This window comes from Medicago sativa, chromosome 7 (genome assembly GCF_051527215.1).
Source record: "Medicago sativa cultivar Bolivia chromosome 7, Bolivia_mono, whole genome shotgun sequence".
Lineage (NCBI taxonomy): Eukaryota > Viridiplantae > Streptophyta > Magnoliopsida > Fabales > Fabaceae > Medicago > Medicago sativa.
In genome coordinates, this window is record NC_140755.1 from 13,550,988 (window position 1) to 13,576,659 (window position 25,672).

The 25,672-nt window shown below is 34.0% G+C and overlaps 1 long non-coding RNA gene and 2 pseudogenes across 2 annotated transcripts; 2 read left to right on the forward strand and 1 right to left on the reverse strand.

Annotated features, from left to right (window-relative positions):
- Positions 1-1,386: 1,386 nt before the first annotated feature.
- On the forward strand, positions 1,387-9,924 carry LOC146904405 (uncharacterized; annotated as a pseudogene).
- Positions 9,925-19,467: 9,543 nt separating this feature from the next.
- LOC146904406 (phenolic glucoside malonyltransferase 1 pseudogene) lies at positions 19,468-21,452 on the forward strand (annotated as a pseudogene). The gene has a single exon (XR_015017940.1). The product of XR_015017940.1 is annotated as a phenolic glucoside malonyltransferase 1 pseudogene (transcript).
- A 2,490-nt stretch (positions 21,453-23,942) lies between these two features.
- Positions 23,943-25,418, reverse strand: LOC146904407 (uncharacterized). Its single transcript, XR_015017941.1, has 2 exons — positions 25,150-25,418; positions 23,943-24,436 (listed from the first exon to the last, which is right to left on the reverse strand). It is a non-coding gene; the product is annotated as an uncharacterized LOC146904407 (long non-coding RNA).
- Between the last annotated feature and the right edge of the window lie 254 nt (positions 25,419-25,672).

The following is a 25,672-nucleotide window of genomic DNA, read 5'->3' on the forward strand; positions in this document are numbered from 1 at the left end:
TCGAGGTTGCAGTAGGTGATTGCAGTGCCTCAGGTGTCTGTTAAAAATGATTGGCAAAATTGGGTTGTATTGCATAGTAACGAAGAGGTGGCGGTGTAGGATGTATGGGGTATAGGGAAGGCAATTGATGTAAAATTTAATGGGGATAAATCTAATATGTTTAATGTGTTGTTCCGAAGAGGGAGAAGGAGTGTGATTGGAGAAGGTGGGTCAGTTGGGGAGGGTGGTGAGGTTAACGTAGGGAAGGTGAAAGGGTAGGTGAATGTGGCGTGAGGGGTGGGTGTGTGGGGTGTTGGTGGTGGTCAATGAAGATTATTTCTTGAAATGTCAGGGGTCCGAGGGCCTTTGAAAAGAGGAGGGAGGTCCATAAGTTGGTGGATGAGAAGAAACCTTTTACTCTTTGTCTTCAAGAAACTAAGCTCATGTAGTTGGATGATTTTAAGTGCTCTTCATTTGGGAGACCCGTTCCTCACGGTTATTCATACAAGTCGTCTATAGGTGCCTCTCGTGGTTTACTCATTATGTGGGATAGAGAGGAGGTGGAGATTTTTTCCTCTTTCTATGTTGATCATGTGTTGGCCGTAAGTGGTAGGTTTGTGAAGTAAAATGAAAATTTTGTTCTCTTTAATGTTTATGCTCCTTGTGATGCCGGGAGTCAGAGTACCTTATGGGGGTTGCTATCTACTAGACTGGGAAATTTTTGTGGCTATAATATATGTGTATGTGGTGATTTTAATGTAGTTCGGGGTGTGCAGGAGAGACAGAGTTCATCCACAACAACTCGATTGGTGGGTGTTTCCGCCTTCATTTGTTTTATTGACAATAACACATTGATTGATCTTCCTCTTGTTGGGCACCGGTTTACCTGGTATCGCGGTGATGGTCACTCTATGAGTCGGATTGACAGATTTGTATTATCAGAGAATTGGTGTCTGAGGTGGCCTCATTGTCTCCAAGTGGCTCAGTTAGGTAGCTTGTCTGATCATTGTCTGTTAGTTTTGTCAGTAGACGAGCAGAATTAGGGACCGGAACCGTTACAAATGTTAAAATGTTGGGCGGATATACCAGGTTATAAGAGTTTTTTTTGTTCCAAGTGGAGGTCATTTCAAGTCGAAGGTTGGGGTGGTTACATAATGAAGGAAAAATTGAGATTGATCAAAGAGGCTCTCAAGGAGTGGCATAAGAACAATACTCATAATTTATCAGGTAAAATTACTAATGCAAAACACCGTATTGCTGAGTTAGATGAAAAAGGGGAGACTTATTTGTTGGGGGAGGAGGAGGTGGAGGAATTACACGATCTCTTTGAAGATTTGCATCCTATGTTTCATATTCAATCTAATATTTGTTGGCAACGGTCTCAGTTGATGTGGTTGCGGGAAGGGGATGCTAATTCAAAAAAAAAATCATGGCACTTTGGCTAAGAGGCATCGTGTTAATAATATATCTATCCTGAATGTCGGTGGAGTCCAGGTTGAAGGGGTTGGTAACGTTAGGGCGGTCGTGATTAATCATTTTTCGGACCATTTTAAATTAGATAATGAGTTGCACCCCCGAGCATTGGACTTACACTTCCGCCATCTTTCATATAGGGAGGGGGCAAACCTTGTTAAACCTTTTACTATGGAGGAGGTGAAAGCGGTGTGGAATTGTGATAGTTTCAAGTGTTCTGGCCCAGATGGTGTTAATTTCGATTTTATCAAAGACTTCTTGGGGGGATGAAAGAGGATCTGTTGCATTTTATTTCCGAATTTCATCGCAATGGAAAGCTAGTGAAAGGTATAAATTACACTTTTATTACACTTATTCCTAAAAAGATTGCCCTCAAAGTTTGCATGATTATCGCCTTATTTCCTTAGTGGGAAGTTTGTACTAGGTGTTGGCAATAGTTTTAGCAAACAGATTGAGAAGTGTCATTGGAAGTGTAATATCCGATACCCAGTCTGCTTTTGTAAGTGGGTGACATATTCATTATGGTTTTATGGTTGCTAATGAGGCTGTCGATGAGGCCAGAAAAATGAATAAGGAGCTGCTTCTTTTTAAGGTTGACTTTGAGAAGGCATATGATTCGGTAGATTGGAGATATTTGGATGACGTTATGGTGAAAATGTCATTTCTGGTTCTATGGAGGAAATGGATGAGAGAATGTGTAACTACGGCTTCAGCGGCGGTTTTGGTGAACGATAGTCCCACCGAAGAGTTTCTTTTGGCCCGAGGGTTACGACAAGGAGACCTTTTATCTCCCTTCTTGTTTCTTTTGGCGGCGTAGGAGTTTCATGTGATGATGGAGGCGATGGTTACTAATAATCTTTTTTCTGGCTATATGGTAGGTAGGATTCGACCTTTAAGGATGTCTCACCTCCAATTTGCAGATGACACCTTAATTTTAGGGGATAAAAGTTGGGCTAATGTAAGAGCTATGCGAGTTGTTTTGCATCTTTTTTGCGGTTATGCTCGGTTTAAACGTCAATTTTCATAAGAGTGAGTTGGTTGGGGTTAATGTTAGCCTATCCTAGTGTAACACCCATACTAGACGTATCTAGAAAGTCTAGCATGTGCGTTAGATTAGTACTGGATACATTAAAATTTACAACAAAACAACTACGAATGAATATATATGTATACAACCAAATGCGTTCGTACATAATAATACAACTCAACTTTTCTAAAGTATAAAGAATGCGTCCTTGCATATCCATCTCATCCTGCAGCGGTACGAACGAACACTTGTCGCATCATCCATTCGGCTACTAGCTTGCTAATCCAACCTATTTATCTGAAACAAATAAGGATTGGGATGAGACATAATGTCTCAGTGAGTTCCCCTAAATCCTAGGCTATAGGTAACCTTAGGGGAAACCTACGGTCACCACGTGTCTAAAATACAACCTGACGGTTGATTGTACGTGTGTGGGGACTTGCATACTTAGACGGTCGTGCATACTAGGGCCGTCGTAGTCTTATCTCACTTGTTATAGGCTTCACTTCCTATACGTGTCATGGCGGTCAAAGGGAATCTAAAACCGCAATGCCAAGAATACGCTCTACGCATCAAGGCCTAAGCATACTATAATCATGACACAATTCTAAACCGGACGATTAGGGGGAACCTAATATCGTCATCGGTATATCTTTCTCTATTCTTGCTCTATGCATAACTATGTTGTATCTAACAACATATTCTATTTTGTTATCATGCTAGTTTTGACGATCTACGTCTATGCTCTACTAATTCTTGACGATCTACGTCAAGGCTCTATGACATAAGATAAATATATCTAATAAATATGCATAGTCAAGTTCATTCATAAAGTTAGCGTTTAACAAACAATTATTATTTGAGTTCATTTTACGGAAATCCCCGAGTGGAGTAACCCCGAGCGCAATCCCTATCTATCCGATGGAAACCTATCTAAGGTATAACCAACGGCACTCTTGCAGTGACGTGCGGGATCCTTACGGCTAACCCCATTTCACCTAATGGAAACCTCTTGAACCAACCTAGTGTGGACACAAGAGACACGACCACTACATCTTACTTACTAAGTGACATGCGGGTTCCTTGCGGCTAACCCCGTTTCACCTAATGGAAACCTCTTGAGCCAACCTAGTGTGGACACAAGAGACATGGCACCTTAACTTTAAAGTCTTGGTCTATATATATACATGAGTATTAAATCTATGCTAGCTATCTCTTTTACCTCGGATGCCTATACGATCCAACTAGAGGTAAACTATATGCTTGTTTAACTTGCTATGTGAAGAGATGTCTAATCAATTCACGTCTTGCCATACTCGTATGGCTCTCTAGTTTCTATACGAAGAGAATACTCTATATCTCTTTGTTTTATCTTGGTTTTTCGGGTGTCAAACATTGATTAAGTTTGAACCTTTTAACCGGTGATATCTCATTTTTTCTTGGGAAGGGAAAAATAAGAAAAACCCTTGAGAATCGAGGTTCGGGAGTTGTTTTCGCTACGGGAAGGTGTTAGGCACCCATAACGACTATAGTATCCTATAGGAACCGTCTTTAATTTCTATGCGCGTGCTTTATTTTTAAATGCTATTTGAAAGTGTTTATTTAAACCTAAGAGTTTCTAAGTGAAGAATTGGAGGGAGAAGAATGTGTTTGAATTTTTATTTTTATTTGAATTGAAGGAATTTTGTCCTTGCCTACGTACCCGTTTAAGGGATCAAATCCACCGTAGTTCTCTTCCAAAAATATTTTTGTTTTTGTTGGTTGATTTTAAGTTTGAAAATGGAATTTTGAAGAATGAGAGAGAGAGAGGCCTCAAGGGCATAAGATTGTGAAATTGTGAGGTTGAATTAGTTATTTTGCAAAAGAAAGTCAAAGTATGATTAATTTTCATTGAAATTTGATTAAGAAAATAAAGAGAAAATGCAAAGGAGTTTTGACTCCTATATTTTTTGGAAAAGGTTTTCAAGTGATGTTGTTCAAGTTTTTTGGAAAATTGATTTTTCTAAGTGTAAATCCTAAGCATTCATCTAAACATGCATAACCTAAGCATACATCTAAAAATATCTATGTGATGTGTGTGCATGTGTCGGTGCTTGTGTCGGTGTACATCATTAGAGTCCATTGTCCTTTACATCATTGGCCTAAATACATGCTATGGTCTTGCAAGAATTTAAAAGCAATATTACAAAATACCTAAATTTACATACTAGTTCTTGGCAAAAAATTAAATTGCAAGAAAATAAAGGTGAATATGAGATGAGATGGGGATGTTTATGAAGTACTTATAGAACAAGAAATGAAAGGTTAGAAACACAATATAGAGAAATATCATGATGATTATAAGCAATCAAAAGGCTATTAAACACATAACTAGAATTAACAAAGAGAAGATGCTAAATACACCTAAAAGTTCACTACAAGATAGTGGCAAGTGTAGGACTTATAATTCCCATATTATGGCAGTTTTATAGAGCATTTTTCCTTCAGCCATAACATGGAAATTAAGTGAAAACAATCAAGCCAAGCAATCCTAGCAAGATTTTAGGTGTATTCATCACTTTATTTCTACACTTTTTATCAAGATTCAAGTACAAACTTAACAAACGAACAAGAATGAAAATCACATGTATTTTCCACATTTTGGAGGTAAAAGTTAATATGCACAAATTCAAGAAACACATACAAGAAAAGACGATGCAAGAAATACATGATTAGTTTGGAATTTTTCTCAACATTTTAACAAAAAATGAGAATCAATGAATTAACAAAGAAATCAATATATTTTCACATGTTTTAGATCCAAACTAATCATGTATTAATACTAAAAACAATTAGAATTAAGAAGAAACAAGCATTGCAAATTTTAGAAAGATTCTAGTGCAAGATACAATCAAACAGGGGGTGCAGAAGCACACATAGGGATTTAACAAGTAAAATTGTAGAGATGCAGAAAACAAGATAAGCTAATAGGCCCAAAGGGAAAACGGGTTGGGTTTGGTTTATGGAGCAAAAACGGGTCATGGGTCAAAGAACCACATACTTTCTTCTTCTCTTCTTAAACATGAAAATGGTGCTGCTCTTTCTTTCTTCATCTTTTCAAAACGTTTCTTTCTCCTTCCTAAACACACAACACCATAACAGATACACACACGCACCTCTCATCACTTCTCTTCTCCTATCGAAAATAACATCACACAGAAACCAAACGCAGACATAAGTGCAAACGTGTACATTTCCACCAAGACTCAGCATCGAACAAGAAAATGACGGGATCAAACACATACACCAGCAACGAATCAGACTTAAAACACGTTTATAAGCGCAAAACAGACGGTAGATCGGGGAAAAGGAGGAAAATGACGATACCTGAGTTAGAAATAGGGAATACGATGAAGCTTAAGCCGGAAAACTTCTAGCCAAACCTCTGTGTCGATCTGAACCCTTGCAGCTTGAAGATTTGATTCGAAGAAGATCTATTGAACCAATGCGGTTTTGATAGAACTGAGATTGCCTTGCATCATATCGTCGCTGAACGAATTGATCCGATTCTGATTCATTCTTTTGATTTGGTTTCGATTCTGAATCTTCTTCTTCTTCTTGCTGCCGTTTTCAGTTCTGATATGTTGTAGCTTCAAGTCAGTTTCAGAATGTGTCGTTGTGGTTGATAGGATCGGTTTATGTGATGACGGTTATGGCATGATTCGAATTCACAGTTTCGTGGTGGATAGGTTCGCAATCGTTGTGATATGGTGATTTCGATTGAAGATTTGGTGATGATGATGTTGAGGGTTGAATGATGAAGATGATGATGGTTGTTGTAATGGTTTTGTGGTGGTTATGGAGGTTGAGGTGATGAATGTGGGGGTTTATGGAGGTTGAAGTGATGAATGTGGTTGTTTATGGTGGTTATGGAGGTTAGAGGAGTTAGTTAGGGTGGTTTTGGTGGTGGTGAGAATTAGTTACGGTGGAGGAAGAAGGAGGGAAAAAAAGAAATTGGTTTTTTGTTATTCTTTGTGTATTTTTGTGAAAAGTGATTAAAAAAATGGTGAAAGAAAAAAAATGATTAGTGTGTATCAACCTTGACCATGACTTTGACCTATTTATAGGTGATGTGGGAATGTTTGGACCAATGATGTGATGCCATGTGGCACTTGGACAAAATATCTTCAAGATGAACAAACAAGGACCAAAATGCAAATATAAAACTAAAAAGGACTAAAATGTAATTAAAATAAAATTGGTAAAAAATGTAATTTGAAAATAACGTAAAGCGAAACTATTAAAAATGACAAAACGGACTAAAACGAACCAATTACTTAAATGAGGTACTTTAAAGTAACCTCTCTCAGCCGAAATTTCGTGTGAAAAGACCAAAATGCCCTTGGGGACTAAAATGACTCGAAACGACTCAAATGCAATTTTGAAATGGTTTTTCACATGGTATTAAAGCAAGAGTTTATGCAAGCAAAGTTAAAAGACTCAGAGACAAATTTTAGAAATTAAACAGGGTTTTAACATATGAAAAGACTAAAATGCCCCTAGGGGCTAAACGGACTAAAAATGATTTTAAATGCAATTCTTAAAATGGATTTTAACATGGATTTAAACAAAGACTCATTCAAACCAAATGAAAGGACTCAGGGACAACTTTTCAGAGATTGATAGGAATCTTGACATAGAAAATGACTAAAATGCCCCTAGGGGCTAAACTGACTCAAAATGACTTCAAATGTAATTTTTTGAAATGGATTTTAACATGAGAGTGAAACAAGGACTTATACAAACCAATTGAAAAGACTCAAACAATTTTTCAAAGATTGAAAGAAATTTTAACATAGGAAATGACTAAAATACCCTTTTCCCATGAATTTTGCAAGTAACATTGAAATAATATGCAGAGAAAGATGCAATTGATCAGAGACAATTTCAAATGACTTAAAATGCAAGAAAAGGAGAATTGAGCTAGTATTTTTAGGTCCAAAATTAGGGTATAACACTCTTCGCCTCTAGTCAAGCATACCACTCATGCCTAGCATTCTATTCTTTACTAACTATTCTAGTTCTTGACAAGCTATGTCAAGGCTCTATTTTCATCCCATGCCTAGTTCTTTGCTACCCGAGTAACTCGGCTAAACTCTCTTGAATCACTCTTGCCATTCATGTTAAGATTGCCATGATTTTCATTTCTAGAATCGTTTGATGTTATGTGCATTGCCTAGATGTTGTTTTGGGGTTATAAAGTTGTAAAACATCGAAAGAAAGTCTTCGGAATGCACCACCGACCCTAAAATGGGCCAACAGGCCAAAATCATATTGGCAAGGTCAGAGGCCTGCGCTATTAGCGCACCTGGGGCGTGGCCTGCCTGGAGAATTTCGCTATTAGCGTAGATTTCGCTAATAGCGTAGTTCTTCGGGTCTGTGGTACCAAATTTCCCATTTTGACCCAAAACTTGTTCAGTTTGATCCTGCAATGCACCATAATCATCCAACAACATATATATACATTTATAAACATATTTCATGGCAATTTAACATCTAATCAACAAGAATTTATCAAAAGGGTATTAGGGTTCTAATCCCCTCATAAACATGAATCAATCCTTTAAACATGGAATTGCACAACCCAAAGGGTGGTAATCTATCTATGGAACTCACCTAACATGATCCTTGCAATTTCCAAGCATCAACCCTAGCGTTGCTTCATGCTTGATCTATAGCCCTTTCCTCCAAAACCTTGCTTTAATCTCTTCCTCCACTTGTTTCTTGGTTGCTAAGCTATCCAAACCATACTTGATCATGTATTGAAGGAAGATTGGATGTCTTGGAGAGGAGAGGGAGGCGAAATTCTAGAGAGAAGGAGGAGAGAAATATTTTCCCAAAAACCTAGAGAGAGAAAGTGAAGTGGGAAATGAAGAAAAATGGCCCTTGTGGCCTTATATAGTCACTTGCGACATTTTACCACTTTGCCCTTCGCCTTAGTCGTGTTTACCTGACACTGACACATAAGCCCATGCTTGACTGATATTTCATAAAAACATCTTCCGTCGTACTTGACGTTCTATAACACTTAATCTCTGATATCTAGCTCATACCTGACTTATGCCATTAATAGACATTTCCATGATCATTTGTCCTCTGACGCGTCTAATGGGTAATATTCTGTTACTGTTAAGCGGGATATTACACCTAGTTACTTGAAGCAGCGTCGGTTCTGAATTGTAGAGTCTCTACTTTGCCTATTGTGTGCCTTGGCCTTCCTGTGGGCGGTGACTTTCGTCGGTTAAATTTTTGGGAGCCCGTTTTGAATCACATCAAAGCACGCCTGTCAAGTTGGAAGAATAAGTATTTATCTTTTGGCTGTCGTCTTGTTCTTCTTAAGTACGTCCTGACCTCGCTTCCTGTCTATGCTATTTCTTTCTTCAAAGCTCCCTCATGTATCATCTCTTCTATCCAATCTCTTTTTATTCTTTTTTTTAGGAGGGTGTGAGGATAATAGGAAAATTTCATGGATTGATTGGGAGGTCCATTTGTTTGGAAAAGGAGGTTGGAGGTTTGGGGGTAAGGAGTCTTTGGGAGTTTAATTTAACTTTGTTGGAAAAATGGTGTTGGAGGCAGATAGTGGATAGAGAGGGTCTCTGGTTTAGAGTGTTGGTTGCCAAATATGGCATAGTGGAGGGTCGGTTACAGGCTGGAGGTAGGGAAGGATCGACATGGTGGAGGGAGATTGTTAATATTCGTGATGGGTTTGGTTCTCTGTTTGGTAGTTGGTTCCCCGACATCTTACGCTTAAATGTCGGTAATGGAGCTAATTCTTTTTTTGGCTGGATATGTGGGTTGATGATGTCCCTCTTCGAGTGCGCTTTCGCAGGTTATATGATTTATTAGAAAATAAATTGTTGACTGTTGCGCAAATGTTCGACTTGTGGTGGGAGGAGGGAGAGGAGGCTTAGAAGTGGAGGAGGAGATTATAGGTGTGGGAGGAGGAGATATTAGCAGAGTGTAGAATGTTAATTCTTAATGTTGCTTTGCAGGTTGATATTGCCGATGTGTGGAATTTGATTCCAGATTCTCAAGCATGGTACACGGTTAGAGGGACGTACCGTATTCTCACTCGTGGGACGCCTCCAAATATTACAAACACTTTGGTTTCGACATATTTGCTTTGGAGGAAGGACGTCCCTCTTAAGGTTTCAATTTTTGCTTGGCGTCTTTTTCGGAATCGATTGCCTACGAAGGTGAATTTATTTCGCAGGGGGATTATTTCAAATGAGGCTTAGTTATGTGTCTGTGGTTATGGAGTGCAGGAATCTGTCATTCATTTGTTCTTGAATTGTAACTTTTTTGGTCAGATATGGGATCTTGTTCGAAACTGGATGGGTGTTCAATCCGCGGTTCCTTCTACCTTACATGAACATTTTATTCAGTTTGGTAATTCTTCAGGTTAAGCAAAATCACGGGTTTCTCTCATGGTTTTAGTTTGGTATGCAACTTATTAGACGATATGGAAGGAAATAAATGCTCGAATTTTTTGAGACACTAACAAATCTCTTTTTTAGATTTTAGAAAGTATTAAATTGCTTTCTTTCTGGTGGTATAAGGCCAATTTTGCTGTTTTTCATTATTGATTGAACTCTGTTGTATCTTTTTGCCTTCTTTCTCTAGCACACCTTGTGCCAGGAAAGTAGTCTGTTGTTGTTAATATATTTCATCCTGATTTCAACAACAACAAAAATGCTCAAAATTTGTGCTGTTACAGTTTGGATTATATAATCCGAACTGTTTTTCCCCACCTATCCCACCCCAACAAAATGGTAAAACACATTTCGGATTACAGAATCCTAAAATCACGTGGGATTTTGGTAAAAAAAAAGTATGGTGCACAAGAAATGTGCATGGTGTGAAAAGTAATAGCCAAGGTATAATCGGCTATACCAGACACTAGAGTAGTTGTGCAACTAAACTCGTACGCAACAACGAGAACCAACATGACTTTATGAAAAACTAGTGAAATAGTGGGTTTTTTATGTCAATTGTTTTGTTTAAAAAAGAGAGTAAATTACACTCCCCTCCTCTGAAAGATGTTTGAATTACACTCCTCTCTTCTCTTATGTTAAAATATACACTTTCCACCCCTTTTATTCAAAACATATTAGAAAATATTTCACTCCCCTCCCCTGACAAAAGCTTGAATTACATTCCTTTTCCCTCTTATTTTAAAATCTACACTTACTTTACTCCCTTAATAATTATTTTTATCTCTAATAATCAAGCAAAAAAAGTAATCTAACACACTTCGAAGAAAAATAGTATTGCATGTTCGTTTTATATAATCAAAATTTGAATGCATATTTTTTGCTATTTTTTTATTCACAATTTCATTAACATAAGAGGAATAATATAAATTTATCATTGACATTTAAATCATAAAGAAATTAAATTTAAAACCAATTAAATTATCATTGGCATTTAAATGTGAATTTTATACTCAAAATTATATAATTAATAACAAAATAATTAAATTTAATTATCTTTGACATTTAATTAATTAAGAAATTAATTTATTTAAATGGTGCTTCAAAATTAGTTTATATCTTAAAAATATTTATTTATGTCAAAATAGATTAAAGTGCATTGTATATTTATTTATTAAGGGATTAGATTGTAGGGGAGGGAGTGTAATTCAAGCTTCTCTTGGGGTCTGTTGGTTCAACGAAGGGGAGGGAAGGGGAAGGGAGGGGAGATATTTTAATTAAACATTGTTGAAACAAGGAAGGGTCTTGTACAATTCCTCTAAGGTTTTGATGATAACAAAGTATTGAAGAACAATTGGACATACTAATATTTGTTCAAGTGTGCAAGATCATAGAATATATCCATCAAGTATTAAACAAGTATAAAAGCATCAGAAGCACAAGAGAAGCTCAAAGACTTTGGTAGAAGATCTGAAGAAAGGTCAACTAGAAGTTAACAAAGTGGACCAGAAGAAAAGGACGGCTCTTCAGAAGCTGAGGAGATCATCAGACTCAGAAAACGTAGCAGGACACATAAGACACCTTCAGACTTGAAAGACCTTCAGACTCCAAAAGCACCTGAGGGACCAAGACTCCACGTCAGTTTTGTCGTCTTCTGCAGTTGTCCACATCAAAGGATCTGAGCACTGTTTTGTCTTCTTCTAACCACGTGTAGAAACAGACAAATGACTTCATAAGCAAGAAGAATGAACAAATACTTCATGTTTGAAGAAAGGATTTTCAAAAGACTATCCAACGAAATTATCCATATCCGGCAATGGTTGAACATCCTTGGTCTGAAGCTTCTCAATGACTCTTTATGCGCTGGCACTCTTCTCCAACGTCTCTCAAATCCCTTCCTATATAAGGAGTTTAAGATCATGAAGAAGATTAACAATACTATGCTATTTTAACTGCGCCATTACTTTGCCAAATCAAATAGCGCATATACACTTAGGGTTTTCGTTTTAACTTGTGTAATCTTAGAAATCCTAGAAGTTGTAAGAGTTTGTTCATATTGTTAAGTCTATACCGAAATTGTTAAATCCGATAGGAACAAGTTTGTTTCTATTTGCTGTAAACAAACATAAGTCTCTTGCTTGTTAAGCTTAAACATATAATTCTTTTGGTGAAACCGTGAGCATCAAAGTCTCAATCTGTTGTGATTGAGCAACATAAGTCTCATTCAGTTGTGTTTGAGCAATAGAAGTGTCTAGGTGAAACCTAGAGCACCAGAAGTCTCTTAGGGGAGCCCTTTGAGCAAAAGAAGTATTTTGCCTGTGTGCTTGAGCAAATGAAGTCTCTCGGAGTTCTCCTTGAGCATTGGAAGTCACTTGATAGTGAACTTGAGGAAAGAAGTCTCTTGCAAGTGTGTTTGAGCATTGGAAATCTCTTGGAAGAGTCCTTGAGCAATTGTAATCCAGAGTGATTATAGTAAAATCTCTTAGAAGAGCAAGGGGACTGGACTACTCCTGCATTGTGGGAGGAACCAGTATAAAATTGGTTGTGTCTGCTTCCTCTCTTCTATTTTTAACTTTGTGTTCAGTATTTTCGCTGCACTCAGAATCTGAGTCAGACTCCAAACCATAAGAATATGACCGATACCAAACACTTAGAAAAAGAATCAAGAAAAAGTCAACACAACGATAATATGACTAATAATAAGATAAATTGTTACAAGGATAATATTGAGTTTTTTAAATTAATCTAAGGATAATTGTGTAATTTACTCCCCTCTCGTTCTTAAAATTAAACCAAAAAACGTCAAATTAAAAATATTCCCTCCCCTTCCCACCAATGCTCTCTAACCAAATGAAGAAATGTGTAATTTACTCATATTTTAATAATATTCAATTGCTCTACTTTTTGTGAAAAAATTACTCTATTTCTACTATAATTTTTTTTAAAAGAAATTTTGTGATCAATTTTTAGTAAAATCACTAGACATTGATTTTAATATATTAGAAATAGATATCTAATTCTTACACTTTTGTAAAAAAACCGATGAGAGATTAATAAAATTGTTACACATAGATTTTAATTTTTTTGAAGAATACATATATATTTTAATATATTAGTAGTAGTTATCTAATTCCTACACTTTTTAAGAAACAATAAAAAAATTGCTCATCTTTATACTATAACCGTCTTTTTTTTAAAAGAAGTTTTTTATCAATTTTAAATGACCATGTGTCGCAGATGACCATATAGTCCATTAAATTATGAACATTAAGAAATTGACCTAAGGTCCACCCATGCTCCTTCCTACATGATTAGCAATAGTAGGTATATGTACATACTTTCCATTCATACTATGGGAACATTGTTTAAATGACAAAACTAACCACAGAAAATTATTAATTTACTGTGTAATCCTTTGGTTCATTCACGATCTAGAATTAGGATAAGATTGATTAAATAAATTCTGGTTTCCATTCACCACAAAACTTCATCGTCCTTGCTATTCCACTCTAGAAACAATTTTTCCTATTTTCCCTTCTACCTGCTTAACTGCCATGGTGACTAACATCCATTTTTCTATTTTTTTTTCACATAAACATAAATATATTTGTGTCATAATCGGAAGTAGTGATGTTAATTATTTAAATTATGAAGATTATGAAACAAATTTAAAATTAAACTAGGAATTTGATTACCATCACCATGGAACTTGTGTATCTCAATGAGATTGTGATAATGGTTTTGGGCATCCATTTGAATAGTATATATATCAATAGTATATAAATAGTATATATATAAAGTAATGTTTTTTATGCCACGTGTTGCATCTATGTTTATTCAAAATAATTTTTTTTTTTTATTTTCCAAAACTAATATTTTATTTGGCATAATTATCTCAACAAACTTCATATATATTTTTTTAACAATCAACAAACTTCATATATTACTTTGATCTTATCATCTAAATTTTTTATTAAAAATTTTAATTTATTTTTAAAATTTATGTAGTAAAGATATAATATATATCTCAACAAACTACTTATTATATTAAAAAAAAAATTAATCATCAATAGTATCAATCAATATTATATTTATTATTGATGAGTCATTAGTGTTTTTAAATGGTTATTTGAGTCTATTTTATTTAGATTTTATGTGTTTTTATTTACTTTCTAGAACTATTTTGCTACAATTGCTTGTTATTTAATTTCAGAAACAAATATATGAAAGATTGAGTCTTGGAGCAAAAGAAAGGGGATTTGCAGCTGATTGATGCCAAAAACATGAAGATCTAGTGCAAAAATATCAGGCACATCCGTGCCTAGCAATGGTGTGGCCGTGCCTCCAATGTATCAAAGGAGGCCACTTTCCAGAAGGATAGGCACAACCGGTGCCTCCAGGCGCACAGCCGTGCGCGACATGGCCTCCCCTTTTTGCTGTTTTGCCAGCCAAGCTGGCACGGCCTGTGCATGTGGTGGCACAGTCGTGCCAAGGTCCCAGCTGCTTTCTTTTGTTGTTTTTCTAACCTAAAGCCCATGGGTTGCTTGTGGAACATTCTAGTGATGTATTTCTTGGGACTTAAGTTAGTTTTAGGCTATAAATAGAGCAGCTAGCAGACATATCGAATCATCTTTTGTTCTTGGGAATTATATGTGACAATTGTTTCCATTAATAAAAGTTCTTCTTTTTATTTTCTTATTTACTTTCATGCTCCTCCTCCTCCTCCTCCTCCTCCTCCTCCTCCTCCTCCTCCTCCTCCTCTTCTTCTTCTTCTTCTTCTATGTATACGATGAACATGGGTGAGTAGACTTCTTTGTTTTAGGATTAGGGCTGGCAATGAACCGAACCAACTCGATAATAGTTCGAAACTCGATTCGGTAATTGATTCGTTGAACTTGGTTCATGAACCAAATGAGTCAAACTTGAATCGAAAATTAAGCTCGTCAAATAAATGAGTCGAACTTGAGCTATGTATAGTTCGACTCGTTTGGTTCACGAGACAACTCGATATATATATATATATATATATATATATATATATATATATATATATATATATTTGTTAAATCAATTACACTAATCTTAAATGACATAGTATTTCTACCTTTTTTTTCAAAGTTTTTTTTGGTAAACTTGTCAAAGTTTTTTTTAGAGGATGTCAAAGTTTTTTATTATACCACTTTATTAACAATATAAAATAAAAACGTACACTTGAGTAAAAAATTATGATAATACTCACAACCATAATTTTGATAGAGTACTATATGACATAATCCATAATTCCATATACACTTGATAGATTTAAGCTTGTTTGTCAAAAAAAATAAAAATTAAACGCAGTTTATGTCCCACATCGGTAGTTTTATGAAGGACACAAAGCAAGTTAGCTATAAAAAGTGGCGTGCACAGTGATTTAAAATGGCAATAGAAAGACAGTGATATTAATATTAATTAATTAATTAATTTAATATTAATAATGCTGTTACCCACTTACATAAGTTGTTTTTACACAATTAAGAGGTTTATGAGTTGTTTTTGTGCTCATTTAAACCATAGTTTTCTTTGTCTCTCTCTTGGTTCATTAAGCTATCGAGCTGAATCGAGTTTTTTGCGAGCACGAATCAAGTCGAGTTCGAGCATAAAAAAAAGTTTGTGACGATCTCGAGTCGAGTTTCGAGCTGAGCTGATTTTTATCGAGTCGAGCCATGCTGAACTAAGTTCGACTCAGCTCAACTCATTTCCAGCCCTACTTGTTATTGTTGGATGAGTCTAATGACCTAATCCCTATCAAACAAAGCCTAGAACCCTAATTTTATGTAAATCTATTTTCCAATCAATTTCACTGTTTTTCTAATGAAATAACAAGTATTAATCGACGAACCGAAATGTGAAGTTTAATAGTTATTATTTCATCATCATAAATATCAAGCGAATGATCGAAAGATGAAGTTTTGATATTGGAACAAGTGAAATTAGACAAGGATTGCAAAACATGAGAATAGTCTAGCAAACCTTGAGACATTAAAGTTTCGTACTTAAAGTGTTTCAATAGCAATCAACCATGAGAATAGGTGTGGTTGCTATTGAAATACATTCATTGAGACCGAAAGGAGATATGAAAAGTCAAAGAGAAACTTGTCTTTAGAAAATAGATCCAACGTAAGATTTAGGTTTAGGGTTTGGTTTGTGAAGGATTTGTCACCAAGATGAACCAATAATCCCAAGGCATTTTTTATTATTGTTATTTTAAATCAAACAAAAATCCCAACTTTTTAACTTTGAACTTTCAATCTACTCATTGTTTAAAAGTGAATCAAATTCATAACTCCCTGTCAGAACGATAATCTTTATTACTGCATCGGTAAACTGTGCACTTGCGGATTTACGACATCAATTATCTATTTATGAAATTTGAATCGTACATGATACCTTGAGGAGGAGCACGCTTCAAAGTCTCAAACTAACACCAGCATACCAACCCAAGTGTGGTTCTATTTATGAAAGTTAGCGACAAGCTTAACGTCTCTTTTGAGCCAAACAATCCAACGTCAAACAGGTAGATTGATGAGGGTTTTGAAAATATCCAAATTCAATCAAAAAATGATTATGACAGATTGAAGATCACAATGGAACAAGATGAGTTTAACAAAACCCATCTTTCTATGGTGTATAAGCTGACTGCCAACACAAACTCATTCACAGACGAATAACCCCTACAATAAACACATCAAGCATCAAAGCTTTTTCGAGCCCATCAAACTCTGACCAAGCAAAGAATCCACAAACAGAGGATTCATCATGGTGCGAGACAAGTCTTTGAACAGCAAAACCAATATGCGTGGTGGCAGCAACCCAAAAGCCTTGAAAATTGCAGATCTTAGCAGATCTGGACACAACCAAAGATCATAGGCAAGAAAAAACCACCAAGCATATGTTACACAGTCGCACAATGTCTCCACCATAAAATCAGCAACACTGTCATTATGAAACAACGAACAAGAACTGCCAGTGCCTTTCAGCAGATCGATGCTAGCACACACCAAGAACGACGTATCAGACAAAGGACAAAACAGATCGCGAACAAATCGTGTCAAACATTTATCAATTTTGAATCAATTATCGTAAGGTTGTGTTGTTCTTTGTACTCAATTAATACTTTTTTTCTTCTCTCTTTATACTTTCAGATTTTTTTTTAAAGAAAGTGTTACTTTATTATTATTTTATAATAATAATAATAATAATAATAATAATAATAATAATAATAATAATAATAATAATAATAATTTTATTGTTGTTGATGCTACTATATTATTATTAAGGATGACAATGGATGTCCATGGGTATACATAGTAGTTAAGTCTATCTATTTAACAAAAATGATATTGTTCCGACTTTCGTGTCAAGATATTTACAAATATTTGTAAATATCGATGAATAAATGATTTTTATACTAAAAGATGCATTATTATAAAATAATTGAAATTAATAATTGTGGCACCAATTATCATTTCACAATTCCCTAAAAAAAATCATTTTACAATTGTTCCATGTGAGATTTAGACAACATCTCTTGAAGTTACAAAGTCAAACCTCTTGAACTTATTTCTTATATTTTTTTAAGACAAAAATATTATACCACATATTTTACTTTGACAACAAATTATTAATAAAACAAAAACCATAAATTAGGAAATCCTGTTAAATTTTATTTCATGATGAGAAGATTTTTATTTTACAATTCGACAACTATATAATTTTACTAATTTGATAATGGGTACAAATTTCTACGAGTTTGGTACTTAAAATGTTTAATTTATGCTATGTGTGTTAATAATTTTATTAAATGCAGTTAATTTCATCTGTCTATGCATCTATTAAATTAAGGGTACTTAACGTGTGGGTTATTTTATTCTATTTGTGTATATCCATTAAGAAATTCATTATGTACCGATTTTCGGATATCATGCAGACAAAATTTTGTTCATCTTTAATTATATGTTTAACCCGAGCAACGCCGGCTAAATACACTAATAGAAATTAAAGTCGAGTTTGAGTTCAGGGTGTTTTTCTTAAGTTAGGTAAAAGATTTAAGAACAATTTGAGAATTATCAGAAGATGCAAGGTGAAGCGGCACCTACAGAAACAATGGTGGAAGGGGGGAGAAGATGAGACCTTGAATATCAACTTTTGATTTCATGTTTTTAAAAAAATTAATGACGTGTCATTATTTAATTTGTGTGCCTAATAGAAGTGTAAACTACCTACCTATTATTGCCGGTAATGTAAGAAGGAGCATGGACGGACCTTAAAAAAAGGGTCCATATTAGAGGCTCCAAAGAGAATTGAAAAGATAATATTGCTAACATTTCTCATAATAGTTTTATAGCGATCCCACGCTTTGAGCATGGTGTACTTCGAAAACACAAGAGTAAATAATAGTGACTGCATATAAATATACCATCAACCAAATACCAACATCTTGTCCAAAAAAAAAAACAAATACCAACATCTTTCATTAAAATAGGGGCCAGTATATGGTTGAAGTTGTCAACACACGATAGAGAAATCTTCATTGTGCAATAAATATGATTGCAGGGGAGGATGCATTCATAGTGGTGGACCGTCATTAAAAATTTAATTGAAGATGGAAGAGGACTCACTTGACATTGTTGTATGATCTCCACCTTATGTATGAACAATTAATGTAAAATAACATTTTTGTAAGTTTTTGACAGTACTCTTTCTATTCCATCTAATCATTGAGAGCTAAGAAATTTTATTCAAATCATTTGAATACTCATGCTTCCGGATCTGCAATGTTGATCCCCAAATCATTGACTGAAATTGATATTTCAATAAGAACCAAACTAACACCGCAACAAGACGCAAAATCAAACAACACTGCACAATACAATGAACAACACAACGCCGCACTCAGACGACAAAATCACGAAAAAATATAAAAGAAAAAACTTGATATATGTGGAAATCAATATTTAGATTGCAAGAAAGAGGAAAAAAGATGCAGAGAGATGATTCTAGATCAAAAAATGACCTAAAATCACTTGTCCTCGATGAGTGAAAGAGAAAGAGAACTTATAGAGAAGAAAGTGGAATTTCTCTCTCATTATAAAATTTTATCTCAAAATAATTTTTTTTAAGGAATGTCTCAAAATAATTGTTAATTTAAAATATCAACGTAACATTTATTATTATTTTTTATTAATATACTCTTATTTATTGAATTTATTTCAATTAATTACTCTACTAAGTACAAGTAATAAATGTGTTTTAATAAATTACAATTGTCCTCGTGAACTTAGCTCAGTTGGTAGATACAATGCATAATATATGTAAGGTTCAGGGTTCAAACTAAAAAGAAAAAAATTATAATAATTTTACCTTTAAAATCAATTCAACTAATCATTTTCTTAAAAACCGCGCACAACTCTCAAACTTTTATTAGAACTAGACACCGGGAGTATATATCACAAGCAAATGTTTCTTAGATGAAACATCATCTTCATTCTTCATAATGACTTCTCCAAACAACCGCATCAAAATCCGTGAACAATGCAAAGTTTCTCCTAACTCCGCAAACCAATTATCTCTCCCTCTCAATTTCTTTGACTTGATTTGGCTAAGGTTTCACCCAGTTGAACGTATCTTCTTCTACACCCTCCCAAATTCACAATCACATCCTTCTTTCTTTTTTGAAAACCTTGTTCCAAAACTCAGATCTTCACTCTCTTTAACCCTCCAAAAATTCCTACCTTTAGCTGGTAACATTGTTTGGCCTTCTAATTCTTCAAAACCAGTCATCCAGTTCAATCCAAATGAAGATGGAGTTTCCTTGCTCTTAGCACAATGTGATGATGATATTGTTTCCTTCGATAAAATTTTGGAGCACAAATCACCACAAGAAGCTTCTTTGTCTCGTTTGTTTGTACCTCACTTAGAATCAACAGATTCTTTTGCTTCTATTATTTCAATTCAAATAACCCTTTTTCCAAAAAAGGGTTTTTCCATTGGAATAAGCACACACCATGCTGTTCTTGATGGAAAATCTTCCACCATGTTCATCAAAGCTTGGTCCTTTGTATGTAAATCTTTTCAAGAAGAAGAAACACAATCACCAAATTTAGATCCTTTTTTAGAACCCTTTTTGGAAAGGGGAGTAGTAAAGGATCCAAATGATTTTGAGAGTATGTTCATAAATGGTTGGAACAAAATCTCATCACATTTTGATAAGAGTGACGTGAGAAGCTTAAAGGTAATGTCAAACTTATTTGAACCAAAAGTTAAGGATTCTGTTCGAGTGGCATTCGAGCTCACACGCGGAGATTTAGAGAAATTAAACAAAAGGGTGTTGTCCAAATGGTACATTGTAAAAGGAGCACAAGAACAAGAACAAGAACAAGAACAACCCAAGAGATTGTCAACTTTTGTTCTTACATGTGCTTATGTTTCTGTTTGCATAGCTAAAGCGAAACAACAATCTGAAAGCAATCACAAACAAAAATTTTGTTTTTATTTTTCAGTTGATTGCAGATCAAGATTAGATCCACCAGTTCCTGAAAACTACTTTGGAAATTGTCTACGTAATCATATAGTTAATGCTGAGTCAGATGATTTTACAAAGGAAGATGGTTTGGTAATTGTTGCTAATAAAATATATGGTAAAACAAAAATGATGGATAAGGGTGTTCTTGATGGAATAGAGACATTGATGTCTAGATATATGGCTATACTTGGCGAAGGAGTTCATGGAATAGGAGTTGCAGGGTCAACAAGGTTTGGAGTATATGAGATTGATTTTGGTTTTGGAAGGCCTGGAAAAGTGGAGATTACTTCAATTGATAGAGGATTAACTATTGGATTAACAGAAAGTAGAGATTTGAAAGGTGGTGTTGAGTTTGGGCTTGTTCTTGATAAGCATGTGATGGATGTGTTTCATTCTCTTTTTCATGAAGGGCTATGTTTTGATTGATGGAAGAATGGTTGAACAAGAGTTTGTACTTTCTACTTTCTTTAATAAATAAAAAGTAAAATATTCTTTTGATCTATGCAAATATGACGAGTTGGAGTTTTGGTCCTTGAAAAAAAATCTTGAGATATAATTTTGCAATTTTTTTTTGTTTTTTTAAAAAGTACCGGAGCTCAATTTCTTGCTGATTTGACTCATTTTTATTTATGTGGTAGTTGTTGACTGTTCAAAGTTTGCCATGTGGAATCCAGATATCAATTATGTTATTTTTACATATTTAAAAAACATTTTATAAATCCAATAATTTTATTTTTTTCCGAGACCAAGACTCTAAATCGTCATATTTGAATAGGCGAGAAACATATTTTAGCCATAAATGTTATTTGTTATTGTTACTCATTTTGGTTTTCACATGCCATGTGATTTTCGACTCGCCATCTTTTCTTTATCACCTAGTTTGATTCACTTGTTTGTTCTCGAACCTTACAAGATTTGAATTTTCTTTGAGTTTAAAGTATCTTTTGCTAGAGTTTTCTTTGTTCATGTACTTGAGAAAAACTCAAGTGTCACATCGAATAATGACAGAACCTAAATAGAGTTTATAAAGAGTGACACCGATTATCACATCACTTGATTTTATAAGGAAGAAATAGGCTAAATATAAAAACATAATATTGTGTCAGAGTCTCTATACGGACGAGTTTGGATCGATGAGTTATTCCACAACTTTCTTTGTCAATGTTTTCTTGAGAAAACTCTTATTGAAGCACTCAACTTATTCTTCAACCTCAGAGAAGTGGCAACAACGAGCAAATGATGGTTCCAGAATGGGTGTACCAAATCAAAATGCTTGCAGACACCACATTTTGGATTGCAACTTGCAAGAACGTATGACAGCAGAACCGATTTAGATATTGCAGCCAACATTATAGAAGAACAATTGGATGCATTCAAGAACGTAGTGTTAACCATTATCAACAATTATAAATTCTATCCATGAAGAAAATTGATGGTTAAGCAAAAGTTCATTTTTTTAATCTAATTGGCATTTTGGATTCAATCCAAAAATAAAAAATGGTGGTAAAATAAAAGATGTATTTTTCCTTATTTCATATTCTTTTCTGTTGATGATTTTCCAAAGTTCTTTATTTATTTATTTATTTGTAATTTTAAAGCTGGAAATGTAGATAAATTCCATCTTGTCGATGATTTTTATCTTTGTTGCTTGTTATGTTCTCCTCCTTTTATATTTGTATCTATTGTAATTCAATTCATCAAACTATCTATAATACTAGTCTAGTACCCGTGCGCGACGCACGGGTGGAAATAAGATGAAGAAAGACAGTACGCAAAAGACAGATGCAATGAACCAAAAGACTATGATTACTTGAACAGATACCATACAACAACATTACAACCAAATACACAGATACTTAACATACACAATATTCAATAAAAAATCAATGGCCGAATAAGAGAAAGACACGGGTGAATATCATCGTTACTTTCCAAGTCTATATCGATTGGCTTCAAACTATCAAGACAATAAAAAGAAGTAGAGAAGCTACATACAAACGATGTCAAATGATAATGATGATCGAACTAAAAAGGATAATATTAGAAATAATTAAACACAATACTACCAGTCAACGAAATATACGATGCATAACATTATTGAAATAATTAAAGTAACCTAAAATTGAAACAAAAATTAAATAAAAAAGCTAAATATTTGAATAAGATATCCCAATACATTATACATATCAGACAACAACCAGTTACTAACACAAAAGAAGTTTGGCACAAAACAAATATCATAATCAACTAACTTCAAACATGTAGATCCGTAACATGAGCACACAACTATTTTATATAAGAACATTGCACAATAATAGCTGTATTTAATTTTAGCATTATCCATGATAGTTTGATATCGGCATGAATAAATAAATTAAGTATTAGTTTGCAAAACAATTTTTAGAATTTCTATGGAGGTTTAAGACAAACTCAACTTCAATTTCATCCCAGGATTTAGTAACATGCAAGAAATATAAAGTAACCTTAAAATTTAGATAGACTTCATAAGAGTTTATGCATTCTTCTGGATCATGAAGTACCGTTTAAAAAGTATTCTTGAAGTTCTATGAAGATAAATTAATATTCACTGTAAACTTCTAAATCTACCATTAATTTTAATTATATACAAATCAATTTAGTTGTTTTTACAATTTTTAAAATAAAAAAAATCCGATCAGCCATCAATTCGAATAGCGTAGGTTTAAATAAAAAATTTATAGGTAAATTAAAGTTCAACAATAAGAAATAGCATCTAATTTCTCTTCTTAAAAAAAAAAGCATCTAATTTCTCAAAAAAATAAAATAAGGAATCAAATATTTTTTTTTCAAACAAATTTAAACAAATTACTATTAACACCACCATTTTTGGTGTGCAACCCCATGCACTAACCAGAATAATTGGGCCAAGCCCATTGTCTCTAATCAAACCAGCGGTCTCTCTCCCAAAATATTCCTTCTTGTTGCTCTCCCTTTTATTTCTTCTTTAACTTTGCTATGTGATTTATTGTTATAGATACATACTCTTTGCTTTGCTATATCTCCCTGTTTCTTTTAAATTTAAAATGATTTTTAACTGAGTTAATTTTTTGTCCTGCGTTTCATTTATAATTAACTCATATTCTGATCCTTATCTTAAGATACATGTGTTGAATTTCCTTTTCTTTAGCCTCACAATTCATCTTTACAGAAGAAAATCTAGTGTCCCGTAATATTTGATTTGTACAATTTTTTCATATATTTTTTTTTTTTTTTAAATTTAACCATTGTTTCAGATTTCGAACCAACAAATCAAATGAAAAATCCATGTGAAAACTTGTGTTTAAATATGCAATATTTTATTAACGACTTGCTATGCTAGGCTTTTGTTTTTATGTACAACCACTTGCAACGCCTTTTGTGATACTACAATACTATAATCTTATAGATATGCAGCAACCACTCTATCAAATATTAAAGTAATGCAAATTATAATATTAACTTTACATTATTGACACTTTGAAGCTACTTTAAAATAAAAAACAATTTAAACTTGAATAAAATGTTTTACTAGTAGGGTTCATTCAAGATGCTTAGAATTCGAATCATCAACTTGAATATAACATAAAAACTGCTCCATAATAATAATAAAAATCACCGATAGCATTTTATACGGTTAAGGTGTTTTACCACTTGGTTTTAATCTTTCCATATCACCAAAACTAAAGGAAAGTTTGGACTTTTTTTAATGTCCAAACATGCACTATCTCTTTGCATTTCTCTAATTCAATCTGCCTGTCTTTCTCTGATCACTTCACTGACTCATAATCTATACCTTCAGTGCTCGGATTACATTGTAAAGGTAAAGCCTTGTTTGAAGCATCACTACCATTTCACTGTGGAGTCTCAAGATTACTCACATGAAGGCTGGTATTTTAATGCACTCTGTCCAGAATTGCAGGTAAAATTTCATGTCGGTGTTCAAATAAATACTGTGTTTGAATTGAAATTAAAGACCTCTAAACTTATGTTTGAACATCAAACATTATTTTCTTCGCAATTTCTGCCTCAAATGTTTGCAAAATATAGTTAAAGTTAGCAAACTTTAATCCAAATAGTTAAAGCAAATCAGTTTGCACCTATTTTTTATTATATGGAAGAATTACTGATTTTGTTGTCTTGCTTATAAGGGCATCCAACTGTTGTTAAGATTTAAATGTGTGTTTAGATAGATTGCATTTTATAATAGAAAATACAAAATTTAAACTTGAATATAACATGTTGCTGGTGTGGTTGCTTCAGGCACTGCTCAATAACTAATAGACTGAATTCTTGAATAGACATGAGAACCTTTTTGTTAAACTATATTTACACTTTGGACAGATTGTATAAAAATCAGAAGATTCAATATTTCTTTCACACTTTAATCATCTTTCCTTTCAAAATAAAATTTAAACCTTTGGGACTAATTGTTGTGTATTTTTTTTTGTGCCTTTGTTGCCGGTGTGGTAGCTTCAGAAGTCCCATGTGTAAACCTATGGATTGGAGACTAAGAAGAGGCATGAAATTGCACTCATAAAGATGATGACAGACAAATGAAGAAATATAGACAAAAAATTTCATGGATTTTTACATATTTTGTATAGAAGACTACATACCAATAACAAAACCTGTTGATCTATATCCTCCAATGGACCACATGCATCATCACAAATTTAGAGCATGGAGCATAGTCATGAAGATAAATCTAGAATGAAGGACAAATTTATCAGACAACATGAGAAATGCATATAACATGAGATATGCATAAACAACAGTAGTTCACTTTGCAAAGAGAGTATGAAGGGGTCAAGGGATTCATCCCAAAGAGAGAGTATGAAGGTCTCAGGAGCACAAGGGATGGAATGCACTTCAACAAAGGTAACATATATAGAAAAATAAATCCGAACAAGACAAATTTATATAGTAGGTTTGTAACCTATATAGTAGCTCTGTGGGTATTATATGGGGAAGGATTATTTAACAAGTGGATGCAAAAAATGACAAACCATTGCAAGTGGATGTTAATTTAATTTGATTTAATTCATTGATTGAAATAATATGTTTTATTTGTGTTTGAACAGTATAATTTTAATAAGGCTGTGGTTAAGATTATTGATTAGTGCATCACTTTTCTATACT